This window comes from Amblyraja radiata, chromosome 8 (assembly GCF_010909765.2).
Source record: "Amblyraja radiata isolate CabotCenter1 chromosome 8, sAmbRad1.1.pri, whole genome shotgun sequence".
Classification (NCBI taxonomy): Eukaryota; Metazoa; Chordata; class Chondrichthyes; order Rajiformes; family Rajidae; genus Amblyraja; species Amblyraja radiata.
Window position 1 is genome coordinate 13,165,660 of NC_045963.1, and position 18,193 is coordinate 13,183,852.

Consider the following 18,193-nt stretch of genomic DNA (forward strand, 5'->3'; position numbering starts at 1 on the left):
ATAAGGGAATAATGTTTAGTGTAAGGTAAAGCCAGCAAAATTCGATCAAGTATAGTCCGAGGGTCACCAATGAAGTAGATGATAGTTCAGCACTATGGCTGGCTAACGTTTCAGGTCAAGACCCTTCAGGCCCCCCCTGAGTTCCCCCAACATTTTGTGTCTATTTTCAGATTATGTTTGGAGTGTGGTAGGAAGGGACTGCAGATGCTGGTTTACACTGAAGATAGACACAAAATGCTCGAGTAACTCAGCGGGACAGGTAGCATTTCTGGAGAAAAAGGATGGATGACATTTTGGGTTGAGACCCTTCTTCAGTTCATTTCATCCATTTCTCTCCAGAGATGTTGCCTGTGCCGCTGGGTTACTCCAGCATTTCGTGTCCGTCTTCTATTATGGTTGGAGTTCAGATGTTTATCAATGTGACTTGCATTCTATTAAACCTTTTAGACAAAAATCATATTAGATGATTAACACAAATATAATCATCAAAGAGTATAACATGTGCAAATCCAGTTAAAAGTTATTGGGCATTCTTCCTATAGGTTTCCATGCCAGACAGCTTTTTCTTCCTCAGGTTCATCTACCCATGCATGATATATTGAGATATTGAAAGATCACCTCTGTACTACTTCTGAAAAGTCATGTGTTTCTATTCCCTGGTGTTATCCTTACTGAAATCTCTGAAGGCAGTGGTGACTGCCCTTGATAGTGGATTATTGCTGAGCTTTTTGGCCATTTAGTTTATAATTGTCCTTGGAGCCTGCAACCTCCGGCAACCACCTGCAACCTCCTTCAACTAGCATCGCAACCGGCTTCGACTAAAAAATTACCGATTTTTAAAACGGCAACCTATTTTTAGTCGCGGCCGGTTTTGAATTTTTTGAAATAATCGCCGGAACATAGAAGAAACGGAAACCACTTTTGACCATTAGGGAGACTGACAAAAACCTCCGGGAACCACACGGAAACCTTGGGTGGGGCGCAAAGTCTCCAGAGGTTTCCGTTCAGGTTTCCTAAGTGGGACGGGCATTAAGCTACTAAATCCTAATGGTGAGGCTATGGCTACAATGTTGGTTGGGAGGCATTCTGATCCTGTGGTGATGAAGGACCAATGATATATTTCTGAGTTACAATGGTGTGTAACTTGGAGGGAAACTTGTTGGGAGTGGTATTTCCACATGCCTACTGTTGATGACAGAGTTCATAATGCAGTTGGAATAACTAGGATAAGCAACTGTAATGCATTTTGTAGGTAGTATGCAGCAGCAGGTATGTACCAGGAGGGAATTAACATTTAGAGTGATAACTTTGCTTGTCCTGGATGGTGTTGAGCTTCCTGAAAACTGATAACGCTGCACTCACCCTAGTAAGCGGAGAGTATTCCATCTCACTCCTGACATGCACCTTGTACATGACGAAAAGGCTTTGATATGTCAGGAGGTGAGTCACCTCTCGCAGGCTTCCCAACTTCTGACATGTTTTTGCAGCCATTGTATGTAGAGTAAACCCTCATTATAATGAACATTGGGGGAAGGAATGGTGTTTGTTATGGCCGATTGTCCACTATGACCAAGTAAGGGATTGCCGAGTAATAGAGTATTATTGGACAAGTAATAGAAACTGATGTTGGTTAATAGACAAAGGGACGCAAAGTGCTGGAGAAAATCAGCAGGTCAGGCAGTATCTCTGGAGAACATAGAACATCTATTACTTGTCCAATAATACTCTATTACTCGACATTTCGGATCAAGAAGACTCTCGGTCTGGAATTGGGCCTGGAATCCAGGTGAGTTGATCACCCCAGCCTGCTGGAGCCGGGGGAGAGGAGGATATTGGCGGAGTCATTGGTTGCAGCTGCGGGCGGCCGGAATGCAGGTAAGTGTGGTGGTAGCCTGGAAGCAGCCGAGAAACTGTAGACTGGCAGTGGTGGCAGTAGGTCAGGCCTGGAAGCAGCCGGGGCGGTGGTGTGGGCAGGATTCGGCAGCCTGGCCTCGTGGTGAAGGTCAGTAGGACTGGTCTGGAAGTGACTGAGGTGGTGATGCGGGTTGGCAGCAGTTTTGGTGATCTCGGCCTAAGAAACACCAGGGAGGCAGTGAACGTCGGTGCTGCATCTTCCAACGCTGCTGCGGGCTCAACCTCATGGCGGTCGGGTGCGCGACACAATCCAGCGGTGGGTCTCCATCTGAAATGTCACCTATCCATGGTCTCCAGAGATGCTGCCTAACCAGCTGAGTTATTCCAGCACTTTGTGTCCTTCATCATTGCACAAAGGTCTTTCGAAGCAATAGCTTGTCAATTTCGATGGCCTCCTGTAGTATAACTAACAGCCTGTAGTGTTAAAGAGACAGCTAAGTACTGTGGGGACATTCCATCCACTATATCAATTTTGTGTAAAGAGGTCTGTAATAATGACTGCATGTGGATGATTCATTTCAATTTCTGGTCATTGTTAATCCCCAGGATTGTAAGAGTACGGTACTCTGAGATGGTAATATCGGAATGATTATACTATCTTTTGTTGGAATTGGTCATTAGCTCACACTTTTGTAGTGCAAATGCCACTTTGAATGTTGTCTAGGTCTTACTGCAGCCAGATATGAATTGCTTCATATGCTCAGGAGTTATGAATAGAATTGAACATGTATATATTCAGTTTACCTATTTCACTACTCGCCTAAACACAAAGTGCTGGAGTAACTCAGCGAATTATGCAGCATCTGTGGATGGAATGGTTAGGTAACATTTTGGGTCGGAACCCTTCTTCTGACTGATTGTAGTAGAGGGGGGAGAAAGCTGGAAAAGAGAGCTGGGCATGGGACAGAATCTGATAAGTGATAGATCAATACAGGTGAGAGGGATTTGATTAGCAGTTGGGTGTAGTAAGTGGCAAAGGCTAATGATGAAATGGAGTGGAATGTAAAGCTCAGGGAAGGGATATTGGTGGAAGGGTAGAGAAGGTGGGAGAAAGGGGCAGGAGTGTGTGAGAAATGGGTATACAGGGCACATATAGGGAGGCACAGGAAAGGGAGGGGTGGATAATTCATTTATCATGCTGTTGGCTTTTAAGCTACCCATGAGGAATATGAGGTTTGATTCCTCTAGTTAACGTGTGGCGTCACTCTGGCGGTGGCGGGGACCAAGGACAAAGTCAGTTTGGGAACGGCAGGAAAGTTAAAAACGTTGAGCAATCGGGACATCTCACAGGTCTTTGTGGATAGTGTAAGTGTTCAGCAAAATAGCTGCATAGTCTATACCCGATCTCGCGGATAAAATGGAGATCACATCGGATGCACCAAATGTAGTGTACAAGGTTCGCCTTATAATGGCAGGAAGGTCAGTTATGGATTACCTGACTACGTTGCCCTGATTCTTGCAGTGATTCCTGGAGCCGAGATGATTGATCTCCAACAACATAGTATCTGACTTTGTAGAAAATTAAATTTCAACCATTGGAGTGTTTTTCCCTTTGAGCCCATTGGCTTCAGTTTTACCAGGTCTTTTTCATGGCACAACTGGACAAATGCTGCCGTGGTGTCCAAAGTATTCAACCCTGCTACCCTCTGGAATTTGGCTCTTTGGCCCATGTTTGACCAGGGCTAACAGGAAGGTCCTGGCAAACCCAAACTAGGTATCGGTGAGTAAGGGTTGCTTGATGGTCTTGTTCACAAGGACTTGAACTTTATTTCGCCTTCCATCACAGTGAGGAGTCGCGTTGCGGGAGCTCCGGAAAGCGGTCTATCCACCCGGACCCGTGAGCTCCCGATACCCCGACAGTCCACCAGACCTGCGGCTGCAGCTGGAGCCTCCGAGCTACGTGGTCGGGCCGCAGCAGCGAGTCACCACCACGCTCCGATGCCGGCCAGCCCCACGATGGTAAGTCCGCAGCTCCGCAGGCTCTGTAACTGGAGCCTCCAGGTCGTTCAGGCTGGAGGCCGCTCCACGGTGCTAGGCCCCAACGACAACGGAGACCCGACAGGAAAAAGGTCGGGTCTCACGTACAGGGAAGAGATTTTAAAACGTTTCCCCCTCCCCCCCCGCCCCCCACATATACACAGTTAAAAACACTATTAAAAAATAAAATAAAATAAAATAAAATAAAAAAAATAAATACATTTATTATTAAAAGGTGAATATGTACATTAAAAAAATTAAAAGGGTAATGCAATTTTGGACTAGAAGGCAATGGGGTAGAAGTTAAGTATTTTTGCCAGGATGATGCAAAGCTCTGGATGGACTGCATTTCTGTTCAGATTTTGACTGCATTTCATAGGAATAACACATTGGTTGTAGAGGAAATACAACATACTGTAGATGCATCACATTATTCCCAGACACAAAGTCAAACTGTGTGATATAGTTACATAAAATAGGATTATATTTCTTGGAATTTAGATGGTCAAGGGATAAAATGATTTACGGAGAATAATGCTGAAATGACAGATATTGGAAAACAAGACCTGCTGTTCGATGAAAGATGTAGAAAAAGACATAAAGTGCTCGAGTAACTCAGCAGGTCAGGCAGCATCCCTGGAGAAAATAAATGTGATGTTTCAGGTCAGGACCCTTGTTCAGAATGATTGGGGGAGGGGGGGAAAGTGGTAAGAAAGCTGAAAAAGAGCAGACACAGGACAAAGTGTGGCAGGTAATAGGTAGGCACAGGCGATGGAGTTTTTTTAATAGGCAGATCCCTATCAATCCCCCCCCCCCCGCCTACGTTCACCTATGCATCTGCCCCTCTTTTTTTACCAGCTTTCTTCATCGTCCCCGTCCCCCTCCTCACCACAACCAGCATGGAGATGGGTCCCGACCCAAGCCTTTTCGCATTCTCCAGGGATGCTGTCTGTACTGCCTGACCTGCTGATTTACTCTAGCACATTGTGTATTTTTCTGCTGTTCAATGAATCCAGGAGACATTAACAGCGGCCAGTTTACATACAAACTCGCAAATCTTTGAGATGTGGGATGAAACTGGAGCATTATATTACATTGCATTAAGTGACTTTCACTCCAACCGAGGTTGAGTGTGCCATCTGCATTTTGCTCAAGGGTAAGCTGGGTGAATGAGCACCAGGAGGTCACAGGGAGAACGTGTAAATTCCACACAGACAGCAATCAAGGTCAGGATCGAACCCAGGTATATGGCACTATGAGCCAACCTCTTCGACATCGGGTGAGACAAAGCACAGACTAGCAAACGTTGTACCGAGCACCTGCTCTCTGCATGTCAGGGTATCTACAAATAAATTCCACCATGTGGTGGAACATGAAAATTGCTCTAATTTTAAACTGCTTAGCAGGGAAATTTTTTTAAATATATCGATTTATATATTTAAATTGTTGCTTAAATGCTTTTAAGCTTTACATTTTATTTTATGTTCATATAAATGTTAATTTTCAATGTTAAGTAATTTTTCTATTTTTAATGATTTTTACATAAAAGAGTGCATCACAGGAACACCCTTCTGCCCACAATGTCAGTGCCGATTATGATGTCAGGTAAACTAATCATCTCTGCATGTACATGGTCCATATTTCTCCATTCCCTATACTGTATATCCATGTTCTACAACCTCCACTGGCAGTGAGTTCTAGGCATCCATCATTCTAGGTGGGGGAAAAAACCCTACATATCTCCTTTACACTTTCTCACTCTGACCTTAAAGCATGCCCTTTAGTTTTTGACATTTCCACCCTGGGATGAAGTATCTGACTGAGTAACCAAACTAAGCCTTTCAAAATTGTGTATACTTCCATCAGGTCTTCCCTCACCCTCCCATGCTCCAAAGACAATCCAAGTTTGTCCTTAAAGCTAATACCCTCAAATCCAAGCAGCATTCTATTAAACATATTCTGCACTCTTACCAAAGCCTCCACATCCTTGTACTTAATTATCTTTGAATAGTCAGTAACAGCAGCAGGAGATCAGCAAGAGATACGACTGATTGGCTCTAGCCCAAGTGGGAGGAGAGAAGTGAAAACAGTTAAAGCAGAGGCCAAGGACAGGCAGACTTTACTCAGAACTGCTGTAGTTTTGGGAGCAACAGCAGCAGGAGTTTAGCAAGAGATACGACTGATTGGCTCTAGCCCAAGTGGGAGGAGAGAAGTGAGTCAGTGCCGGGAAAACAGTTGAAAACTGAGGAATTTGGTTTGTAAATTGGTAAATCAGGCAATTTATTAGTCAATTTAAGCAAGACGGCTCTTAGCGAGCGGCAGTGAGTGAGCGGCCTTGTGAGGGAAGTGTGAGTCTTTGGCTCGAGAGTCTTCTGAGAGGAGACCACGCAATACGCTTGAGAGGTAGAGACGAAAGAAGGAGATGTCAGGCAAGCTGATTCAGTGTGATGCTTGCAGTATGTGGGAGGTCAAGGACACCGCTGGTGCCTCTGGCTGCTACAAATGCGAGAAGTGCATCCAGGTAGAGCTCCTGAAGGGCCATGTTGGGGAACTTGAGAAGCAAGTGGATGACCTCTGGTTTGTCCGAGAAACGGAGTCGTTCCTCGACAAGTCCTACAGTACGATTGTTACACCTAAGGTACTGGAAGAGAGAAGGTGGGAGACAGTGAGAACGGGAGGGAAGCATCGAATGCCAACGTCCCCAGGTGTTGTACCTCTTGTGAACAGGTTCACTCACTTAGAAGCTGTCGGGACAGAAGAGGTGTTTACACTGGGCGGCGGACTGGCTTGTGATGCGAATAGGGCTGTTGAGCCAAAACCAAAAAGGCCTAAGGCAGGCAACGCCATTGTAGTGGGAGACTCCATTGTGAGAGGTACGGACAGGGGTTTCTGCGGCAACAGACGGGATGCGAGGATGGTGTGCTGCTTTCCTGGTGCCAGGATCCAGGATGTCACGGACAGAGTGCAGAAAATCCTGAAGGGCGAAGGTGAACATCCGGAAGTGGTAGTGCATGTCGGCACAAACGATGTCGGAAAGAAGGGGATGAATATTCTGCAACATGACTTTAGAGAGCTCGGAAAAATGCTGAAAACCAGGACCTCCAGGGTTGTTATCTCCGGTGTGCTTCCAGTTCCTCGTGCTGGCGAGAGCAGGAACAGGGAGATACGGGACCTGAACGTGTGGCTGAAGAACTGGTGCACGGGGCAGGGATTTAGATTCTTAGATCACTGGGATCTGTTTTGGGGTAAGGGGGAACTGTACAAAAGGGACGGATTGCATCTTAACAGGTGTGGGACCAGCATTCTGGCAGGCAGGTTTGCCACTGCTACACGGGTGGTTTTAAACTGAATAAGGGGGGTGGGGTGTCGAATGGGATAGTGGAGGATGGAGTTAAAGGGAAAGGGTTTCTTAAATGTGTGAGCGTAGAGACAGAGGGGTGTAAAATGAGGGTAGAAGCAATAGGTAGCAAGGTGAAAAGTAAAAGTGGCAGGCAGACAAAACCAGGGCAAAAATCAAAAAGGGCCACTTTTCAATATAATTGTTTAAGGGGTAAGAGTGTTGTAAAAACAAGCCTGAAGGCTTTGTGTCTCAATGCAAGGAGCATTCGTAATAAGGTGGATGAGTTGAATGTGCAGATAGCTATTAATGACTATGATATAGTTGGGATCACGGAGACATGGCTCCAGGGTGACCAAGGCTGGGAGCTGAACATCCAGGGATATTCAATATTCAGGAGGGATAGAGAGAAAGGAAAAGGAGGTGGGGTAGCGTTGCTGGCTAGAGAGGAGATTAACGCAATGGAAAGGAAGGACATTAGTTTGGAGGATGTGGAATCGGTATGGGTAGAGCTGCGAAACACTAAGGGGCAGAAAACGCTGGTGGGTGTTGTGTACAGGCCACCTAACAGTAGTAGTGAAGTTGGTATCAAACAGGAAATTAGAAATGCGTGCGACAAAGGCAAAACCGTTATAATGGGTGACTTCAATCTACATATAGATTGGGTGAATCAAATTGGCAGGGGGGCTGAGGAAGAGGATTTCTTGGAATGTATGCGGGATAGTTATCTAAATCAACATGTAGAGGAATGCAGGCTATTTTAGACTGGGTATTGAGTAATGAGGAAGGGTTAGTTAGCAGTCTTGTTGTACGTGCCCCCTTGGGCAAGAGTGACCATAATATGGTTGAGTTCTTCATTAGGATGGAGAGTGACATTGTTAATTCAGAAACAATGGTTCGGAACTTAAAGAAAGGTAACTTTGAGGGTATGAGACGTGAATTGGCCAAGATTGACTGGCAATTAATTCTAAAAGGGTTGACGGAGGATATGCAATGGAAGACTTTTAAAGACTGCATGGATGAACTACAAAAATTGTTCACCCCAGTTAGGCAAAAGAATAAATCAGGGAAGGTAGTACATCCATGGATAACAAGGGAAATCAGGGATAGTATCAATGCAAAGGATGATGCGTACAAATTAGCCAGAAAAAGCAGCATACCGGAGGACTGGGAGAAATTCAGAGACCAGCAGAGGAGGACAAAGGGCTTAATTCACCTCTGCTGACACTGGTTCCCTCAACATCCTCATCCTCCTCGACCTGAGCGCAGCCTTCGATACAGTGAGCCATAACATCCTGCTCACCAGACTCAAAGACCTCGGCATTGAAGGCTCTGCACTCAGCTGGCTCCGTTCCTACCTTTCCAACAGATCCCACTTCATCTCTCTCCACAACCACACCTCTGCTACAGCCGCAGTCACTCAAGGCGTTCCCCAAGGCTCCGTACTCGGCCCCCTCCTCTTCATCATCTACATCCTCCCCCTTGGTCAGATACTCCGCCACTTCAATCTGGACTTCCACTGTTACGCTGATGACACCCAGATTTACCTTGGCACCAAATCCCCCCACAACCCCCCCCTCTCCCATGTCAACTGTTTGTCAGCTATAAAAACCTGGATGCAACATAATTTCCTCAAACTAAACAGCGATAAGACAGAATTCCTCCTCATAGGCTCCAAAGCCACACTCAGCAAAATCAATAACCCCACTCTCACCATCGACGGCACCACTGTCTCCCCATCTCCCCAGGCCCGTAACCTTGGCGTGATCTTTGATTCCACCCTCTCCCTTGAGCCTCACATCCGCCATGTCATTAAAACCTCCTTCTTTCATCTCCGCAACATCGCCAAACTCAGACCCTCTCTCACACCGCCCGCTGCTGAAAGACTCATACATGCCTTCATCTCCTCCCGACTGGACTATTGCAACTCACTTCTCCTTGGCATCAGCTCCACCTACATCAACCGACTCCAACTGGTCCAGAACGCTGTCGCCCGACTCATCACCCATACCAAATCCTGGCATCACATCACTCCAGTCCTCAAACAACTTCACTGGCTTCCCATCTCCCACCGGATCACCTACAAAATCCTGATCCTCACCTACAAAGCCCTCCACCCTCTGCCCCCCCCATATCTCATTGACCTCCTCTCCCCCTACCAACCCTCACGGTCCCTCAGATCCACATCAGCCGGTCTCCTCTCCATCCCCAAGTCCAACCTCCGCAGTTTTGGGGACAGAGCCTTCTCCAGGGCAGCTCCCAGGCTCTGGAACTCCCTCCCCCAACTGATCCGCAATTCCGTGTCCCTCACCATCTTCCAGTCCCGCCTCAAGACCCATCTCTTCACCTCTGCCTATCCTTAGCCCCACGTCCCCGTCCATTTTCATCTGTGCATTAATTGCCTCATACTGTGTTTTGTATTGAATTCTGTCTTTACTTTGTGTACTAGTCATGTCTCTACTATTTATTTCATTCCCCTTGCATGTTTTTCCTCTACATGCTCAATTTTTGTAAGGTGTCCTTGAGACTCTTGAAAGGCGCCCATAAATAAAATGCATTATTATTATTATTATTATTATTATTAATTAGGAAAGGAAAAATAGATTATGAAAGAAAACTGGCAGGGAACATAAAAACTGACTGCAAAAGTTTTTATAGATATGTGAAAAGAAAGAGATTAGTTAAAACAAATGTAGGTCCCTTGCAGTCAGAAACAGGTGAGTTGATCATGGGGAACAAGGATATGGCAGACCAATTGAATAACTACTTTGGTTCCGTCTTCACTAAGGAAGACATAAATAATCTGCCGGAAATAGCAGGGGACTGCGGGTCAAAGGAGTTGGAGGAATTGAGTGAAATCCAGGTTAGCCGGGAAGTGGTGTTGGGTAAATTGAATGGATTAAAGGCCGATAAATCCCCAGGGCCAGATAGGCTGCATCCCAGAGTTCTTAAGGAAGTAGCTCCAGAAATAGTGGATGCATTAGTAATAATCTTTCAAAACTCTTTAGATTCTGGAGTAGTTCCTGAGGATTGGCGGTTAGCAAACGTAACCCCACTTTTTAAGAAGGGAGGGAGAGAGAAAACAGGGAATTACAGACCAGTTAGTCTAACGTCGGTAGTGGGGAAACTGCTAGAGTCAGTTATTAAAGATGGGATAGCAGCACATTTGGAAAGTGGTGAAATCATTGGACAAAGTCAGCATGGATTTACAAAAGGTAAATCATGTCTGACGAATCTTATAGAATTTTTCGAGGATGTAACTAGTAGCGTGGATAGGGGAGAACCAGTGGATGTGGTGTATCTGGACTTCCAGAAGGCTTTCGACAAGGTCCCACATAAGAGATTAGTATACAAACTTAAAGCACACGGCATTGGGGGTTCAGTATTGATGTGGATAGAGAACTGGCTGGCAAACAGGAAGCAAAGAGTAGGAGTAAACGGGTCCTTTTCACAATGGCAGGCAGTGACTAGTGGGGTACCGCAAGGCTCAGTGCTGGGACCCCAGCTATTTACAATATATATTAATGATCTGGATGAGGGAATTGAAGGCAATATCTCCAAGTTTGCGGATGACACTAAGCTGGGGGGCAGTGTTAGCTGTGAGGAGGATGCTAGGAGACTGCAAGGTGACTTGGATAGGCTGGGTGAGTGGGCAAATGTTTGGCAGATGCAGTATAATGTGGGTAAATGTGAGGTTATCCATTTTGGTGGCAAAAACAGGAAAGCAGACTATTATCTAAATGGTGGCCGACTAGGAAAAGGGGAGATGCAGCGAGACCTGGGTGTCATGGTACACCAGTCATTGAAAGTAGGCATGCAGGTGCAGCAGGCAGTGAAGAAAGCGAATGGTATGTTAGCTATCATAGCAAAAGGATTTGAGTATAGGAGCAGGGAGGTTCTACTGCAGTTGTACAGGGTCTTGGTGAGACCACACCTGGAGTATTGCGTACAGTTTTGGTCTCCAAATCTGAGGAAGGACATTATTGCCATAGAGGGAGTGCAGAGAAGGTTCACCAGACTGATTCCTGGGATGTCAGGACTGTCTTATGAAGAAAGACTGGATAGACTTGGTTTATACTCTCTAGAATTTAGGAGATTGAGAGGGGATCTTATAGAAACTTATAAAATTCTTAAGGGTTGGACAGGCTAGATGCAGGAAGATTGCTCCCGATGTTGGGGAAGTCCAGGACAAGGGGTCACAGCTTAAGGATAAGGGGGAAATCCTTTAAAACCGAGATGAGAAGAACTTTTTTCACACAGAGAGTGGTGAATCTCTGGAACTCTCTGCCACAGAGGGTAGTCGAGGCCAGTTCATTGGCTATATTTAAGAGGGAGTTAGATGTGGCCCTTGTGGCTAAGGGGATCAGAGGGTATGGAGAGAAGGCAGGTACGGGATACTGAGTTGGATGATCAGCCATGATCATATTGAATGGCGGTGCAGGCTCGAAGGGCCGAATGGCCTACTCGTGCACCTAATTTCTATGTTTCTATGTAATATCCAGATGTTTTGACAGGGCTGTAGTTTAGCTGTCTGTGAAAGTGTTTAGAAGCAGTGTTCTGATCTCCTCTCCAATCTTACAACTACTCACTGTGTGTTGAGATTTCCACGTGTAAAGCCCTGCTGTGATGCAGGGCCATGTTACTGTGAGTAGTGCACAATCAGGGAATCAGCACAAGGTGAATATGACCTTGATTCACAAGTGAATACCGAGCACAGCCAACTGACTAACAGCTACAAATTCTGGAATTATTGACCCCAAAACACAACTTCTATTTCTAGATAGCCAGTGGAAACACTCACGGTCAGGTTCAAAGCCAAGTCGATGGAGCTGTTGGACTAGTGTTAACTGATGCACTGCATTGCCACCCTTATCTAGAAGGCCAACCTCCCCAATCACCTTAATGCTGCTGGGTTTCTTACCCACGGTCGGCAGTGCGGCGGTCGATGAGGGCGTGGGGAAACACCGGGAGGGGGAAGAACAATGAAGGACCTTGCTTGGGGAGACCGCCGTTTGGGGGAAGAACAATGAACAATGGAGGACCCTGCGTGGGGAACCAATGGGGGTGCTTTGTAACTTTTTCAACGCCGTATGTGGCATCTATTTGCATACCTTGGGTATGCAAGCAAAGAATTTCACTATGCCTTGTGACAATAAAATATTCCATTCCAACCTATTAAATGACTGAATTATGATTTAACTTTGCTATTGGAGTGATCAAGATGAGATTCATGCATCGGACTACCCAAAGTTGTAATAATCGCACCAGACACCTGTGCAGCTGGCATTTATAAGTGTTTAAAACCCCCTCCTCCAACCCCACCCCCAGCATCTTGCAACATCATCTTGGGGAGACGGAAACATTACTTGAAATTGTTGTAAGGTAGAGGTACAGTGGGATAGGATTGTCTGCAGCCTTTCCCATCCATAAAGTCAATCCGTCCCTTCTTTATTCCACCGCCTCTCCCACCTGGTTGATAATGGAGTGTTTTTATATTGCTTGGGACTTGAACAGTATCTTTTGTTCATGGTCTCAGGTTGTTGGATTGTGTCATTTTTTTTTTTAAACCAAAAATAATACAATATAATAATACTTTATTAGCCAAGTATGTTTTGCAACATACGAGGAATTTCATTTGCCAAGTCAGTCATACAAATAAAAAGCAACAGAACACATAAAATACATTTTAACATAAACATCCACCACAGTGACTCCTCCCCATTCCTCACTGTGATGGAAGGCGAAAAAAAAGTTAAATCCCTCATTTCTTTGTTCTGCCGCTGTCGGGGGGCCTCGAGCTTTCTGTTGAAGGGACGATTTTGACTCCCATAGCATCGGGGGGGGGGGGGGGGGGGGGGGGGGGGGGAGAGAAATCTCAGCTCCCCCGCGCCGGCAACCAGACCCCGGGTCAGAACTGGTAAAACGTTGTGCGGCTTCCGGAGCTCCCGGTACACAGTCATTCCAGAGACTGCGTTCCCTTGATGGTAAAATCCGCAGGCCATGGTTGGAGCGATCCCAGACAAAGGATCTGCCCCATTGGCAAGTCCACGCCCCACGGTGGGGCTCAAAGTCAGGCCCGAGGAGGCCTCCAGCTCCATGATGTTAGGCCACAGAGCCACTGGAGAGATGACCTGAAAACCAATCACATCTCCGGCAAGATAAGAGACTGAAAAAAAAGTTTCTCCCAACCCCTTCAATTATTATAAAAATAATATTTTACAAACAAAACAGTGGCAACACACCCACCATCCTAATACAAGATCACCAAATTATCTAATCACTACATTTTCAAATAACTATATCACCATCCTTGTTAAGGATACATTCCACCCCAGCGGTGCTCAGCGGTCCCGGAAATCATTCAGGGTGCTCAGGGACAGCGCATTTTCCCTCTCACCCAGGTACAGACCTAACCACAGAAAAGGAGCAGGCAACCAGCTGGGGCGGAGACCTTTTCCGCCTGGCGCCGGGACTCGCGGGTGGCTAGCTTGGCCAGGTCCAGGAGCAATCCAACCAGCACATTCTCAGTTCTACCCTCTCCCCTGTGCACAAGGTGACCAAAGATGATGGTAGGTGTGATGTGCGACCAGAAGGCAAGGAGCAGCCCTTTAAGATATTGGACAGAGGCTGCAACCTCACACACTCCATATATACATGGAACACAGACTCTCTGTCTGCATCGAGGCAGGGATAGAGAGTGGAATCTTAACTAAAGTGGTGGCACAGTGGAGCAGTGGTAGAGTTACTGTCTTACACAGCCTGAGACCCGGTTTCAATCCTGATTATGGATGCTGTCTGTATAGAGCTTGTACGTTCTCCCCGTGACCTGCGTGAGTTCTCTCCAGGTGCTCCGGTTTCCTGCCACACTCCAAAGACATGCAGGATTGTAGGATAATTGTCCTCAGTAAAATTGCCCCCAAAAGTCTCTAAGGAGTGGATGTGAAAGTGGGATAGCATAGAACTAGTGTGAAAGGGTGATTGATGGCCGGCGATGACTAGATGGGCTGAAGGGCCAGTTTCCATGCTGCATCTCTAAACTAAACTAGTGTGAACAGGTGATTGATGTTGGTGTGGATTTGTTGGGCTGAAGTGCCTGCTTCCATGCTGTATCTCGAAACTAATATAAACTAAACTAGTGTGAACAGGTGATCGTTGGGTCAAAGGGCCTGGCCCAATGCTGATTTTCTAAACTGAATAAAAAATATTCAGATACCAACATTGCTGCAGCAAAGAAAAAGGTTGCATTGACAACTCCTCCGTGAATATACAGTGCCCTCCATTATATTTGGGACAAACCGCTGTCATTTATTTATTTGCCTCTGCACTGCACAATTTGAGATTTGTAATAGAAAATAAATCACATGTGGTTAAAGTGCACATTGTTAGATCCCCAAAACAAGCATAAGCTAAAGATGGCTGCAATACAGGCCTGGCAGAGCATCACCAGAGAAGGCACCCAGCAACTGGTGATGTCCATGAATTGCAGACTTTAAGCAGTCATTGCATGTAAAGGATATGCAACAAAATACTAAACATGACTACTTTCTTTTACATGACATTGCTGTGTCCCAAACACTATGGTGCCCTGAAATGGGGGGACTATGTATACACACTGCTGTAATTTCTACATGGTGGAACCAAAATGTATAAAAATGGCCTTTATTAAAATCTGACAATGTGCACTTTCCACATGTGATTTTTTCTATTACGAATCTCAAGTTGTGGAGTACAGAGGCAAATAAATGATGGGTCTTTGGCCCAAACATTATGGAGGGCATTGTAACTTCAATGTAATTTCCAGCCTGTAGGTGTAAGCTTTGTTAACGGCAGCCCTCAGAGAGAACGCCCCATCTTCCCAGAGAACATCTCACCTGCTGTTTGGACACTCTGCCTCCTGAAGGATTATACCACCCAATGAGAGAAGCCCCCACCATGCAAGGGACCAGTCTGACCAAAGGTGGGACAGCTGTAGAGTTGCTGCCTTACATCGCCAGAAACACCGGTTCGATCCTGACTACGGGTGCTGTCGGTATGGAGTTTATACATTCTTCTCGTGACCGGGTGGGTTTTCTCTGGGTGCTCCGGTTTCCTCCCACATTCCAAAGACGTGGTTTGGAGGTTAATTGGCTTTGGTTAAAATTGTAAATTGTCCCAGGTATGCAGGATAGTGCTAGTGAACGGGGATTGCTGGACGGCATGGACTCAGTGGGCCGAAGGGCCTGTTTCCATGCTGTATCTCAAAACTAAATTAACTGTACAACCACTCTGTCCAGCTGCTCACATCCCCAACCCCAGCTCCGGCAGCACAGCGATTGTTGGTATTTCTCTGCTTGCCAGCAGAAAATATCAAATTCAATCTCTCACATCGCAAGCAGGATTCAATTGACACCACAGGGCAGGACTCTGGAAAATTCCCACCATTCACTAACTGAAAATTAATTCCCTCATCTCTATCTAATTCTATCTATATAGATTATGCCAGAGTGTGGCAATACTTTACGTGCCGGTCCCAGAAAATAATCTGCCATTGTCCATTACAATTAGAGTCATATAGAGTCAAAGAGTCATGGAGCGTTGGAGCCCTTCGGCCCAACTTGTCGATACCTTGAAAAACATCGGTTTGAGGACCCTTACATTTTATTTTACAAACAAATGCTAATATAATGTATATCAAATTTGCATAGCTTTGACAGTGAAAATACATTTTTACAGTTGTAAACATAGTTACCAAAGGAGTGGGCAAATTAAAATACAAATGGAATAGATGAGCAAGTTCAGAATCTAATATTTGTGCTTCAGTTTCTGTGATGCCTTGTGAGTATTCAATTGACACTTGGTGTCTATAAGAGTGGAATCTCGCCTTTTCCTTTTTCACTGTAGCTAGGACTGAAGGATTTGCTGAAGTATGGCAGCAAACAAGGTTTTAGGTTACTGCAGGCTGCAGCACATTCTCTGCCTTAGGACTCCATTATCATTGACTCACATTTTCCAGCCTTCAACCTTAAATTCTCTAGGTTCCATTCACATTCAATTAAGGATTCACAATCAATTTTACTTTTTCATTAATTCATTCTTACATTTTTTTGTCCAAATTTATCAGAAGGTCCAATTTTGATTGACTCACTCAGCAGTAATCCTTATCACTCTCTCAACTCTTAAGTATTCCTATTTAATTATTCACTTTGTTATTATTATTGCAATCTTAGATTGTAAAACCTTTTTCAACTAGTAGAGCTGCTGCCTTGGACCACCAAAGGACCCGGGTTTGATCCTGACCATAGGTACTGTCTGTGTGAAATTTGCACTTTCTGCGTGTGACTGCGTAAGTTTCCTTTGGGTGCTCCGGTTTTCTCCCACATCTCAAAGATGTGCAGGTTTGTAAGTTAATTGGCTTCGGTAAAATGGACCTCAATGTGTAGGAGTGGATGTGAAAGTGGGAAAACAAATCTAGTTTGAAAGGGTGATTGGTAGTTGGCGTGGTCTTGGTGGTATTTCTAAACCAAACTAAAACATAAGAGATGTGGAGATCTTGATTACCTTAATTTAGCAAATTATCATTCTATAGGAATTTAACTACAAAAATAAATATATTTTGTTGCAATTGAGCAGGTTTTTCAATTAGAAGAATAAATGGTAATTTCACAGAGACATACAAAATTCTAAAGGTGACATACTGATTAGCTTCCAAGAAGGGAATTTGGTATCAGCAACAACTAGGTTGACCAAGTTGTTGCAGAGGGAATTCTCTTTGAATATTCCGATGGTGTTGTAACCCGACAATGCATTTTCTGTTAATGCTTCTAGTTTCCAGAATCCACTTTGTTCTGCAGAAATAAATGAATTTGAGAGTTTAATGGAGCCTGGCTAAGGCAAACCCTTTTCACTTAGAAGATTGTGGGCATATAGAATGAACTACTATTATAGCATCAGAGCTACCTCCTGCACCCTTGCAGAACTCATGGACTTCATTAAGTTCACTACTATTTCTATCCTGCACTCAAATTCACATCTCCAACAACTCCCTACCATTTCTTGAACTTCGTCTCCATCACAGGAGATAGACTATCGACTGACACCTATTATAAACCTACTGACTCTCACAGCTATTTAGACTACACTTCATCCCACCCTGTCTCCTGCAAAGACTCTATCCCCTACTCCCAATTCCTCTGTCTACGCCGCATCTATCCATACCAGAACATGAGATCTCATCCTTTGGGGAATGGGTGTTCCCCTCTTCCATCATAGATGAGGCCCTCACAAGGGTCTCCTCGGTATCCTGCAGCTCCGCTCTTGCTCCCCCTTCCCGCAGTCGCAACAGGGACAGAGTCCACCTAGTCCTAACCTTTCACCCAATCAGCCGTCATATACAGCACATAATCCTCCAACATTTTCACTACCTCCAACGGGATCCCACCACTAGCCATATCTTCCCATTTCCACCCCTTTCCGCAGAGACCATTCCCAACTCCCTGGTTAACTTACCCCATCCCACCCAAACCACCACCTCCCCAGCAATCGCAAGAGACGCAAGATTTGTCCCTATACCTCCCCCCTCGACTCCGTCCAAGGACCGCAGAGGTTCACTCGCACCTCCTCCAACCTCACCCACTGTATCCGCTGTTCCAGGTGTGGACTCCAATATATCGGTGCGACTAAGTGCAGGCTGGGCATTCGTATCGCTGAACACCTACACTCAGTCCACCTAGACCTACATGATCTCCCGGTTGCTAAACACTTTAACCCTCCGTCCCATTCCCACACTAACCTTTCTGTCCTGGGCCTCCTCACTGTCAAAGTGAGGCTAAATGCAAATTGGAGGAACAGCACCTCATATTTTGCTTGGGCAGCTTTCAACGCAGCGGTATATTGACTTCTCCAACTGCAAGTAACCTTTGCTACACCCCTCTCTCCTCTCCCCCATCCTAGTTCTCCGACCAATCTGACTGTCCTCCTGATTAAATT

General features: G+C 45.5%; 1 long non-coding RNA gene across 1 annotated transcript; it reads right to left on the bottom strand.

The window, feature by feature from the left end:
- Positions 1-87: 87 nt before the first annotated feature.
- LOC116975887 lies at positions 88-17,229 on the bottom strand. The gene is made up of 3 exons (XR_004412802.1): positions 16,455-17,229; positions 3,904-3,909; positions 88-98 (listed from the first exon to the last, which is right to left on the bottom strand). It is a non-coding gene; the product is annotated as an uncharacterized LOC116975887 (long non-coding RNA).
- Positions 17,230-18,193: the final 964 nt, after the last annotated feature.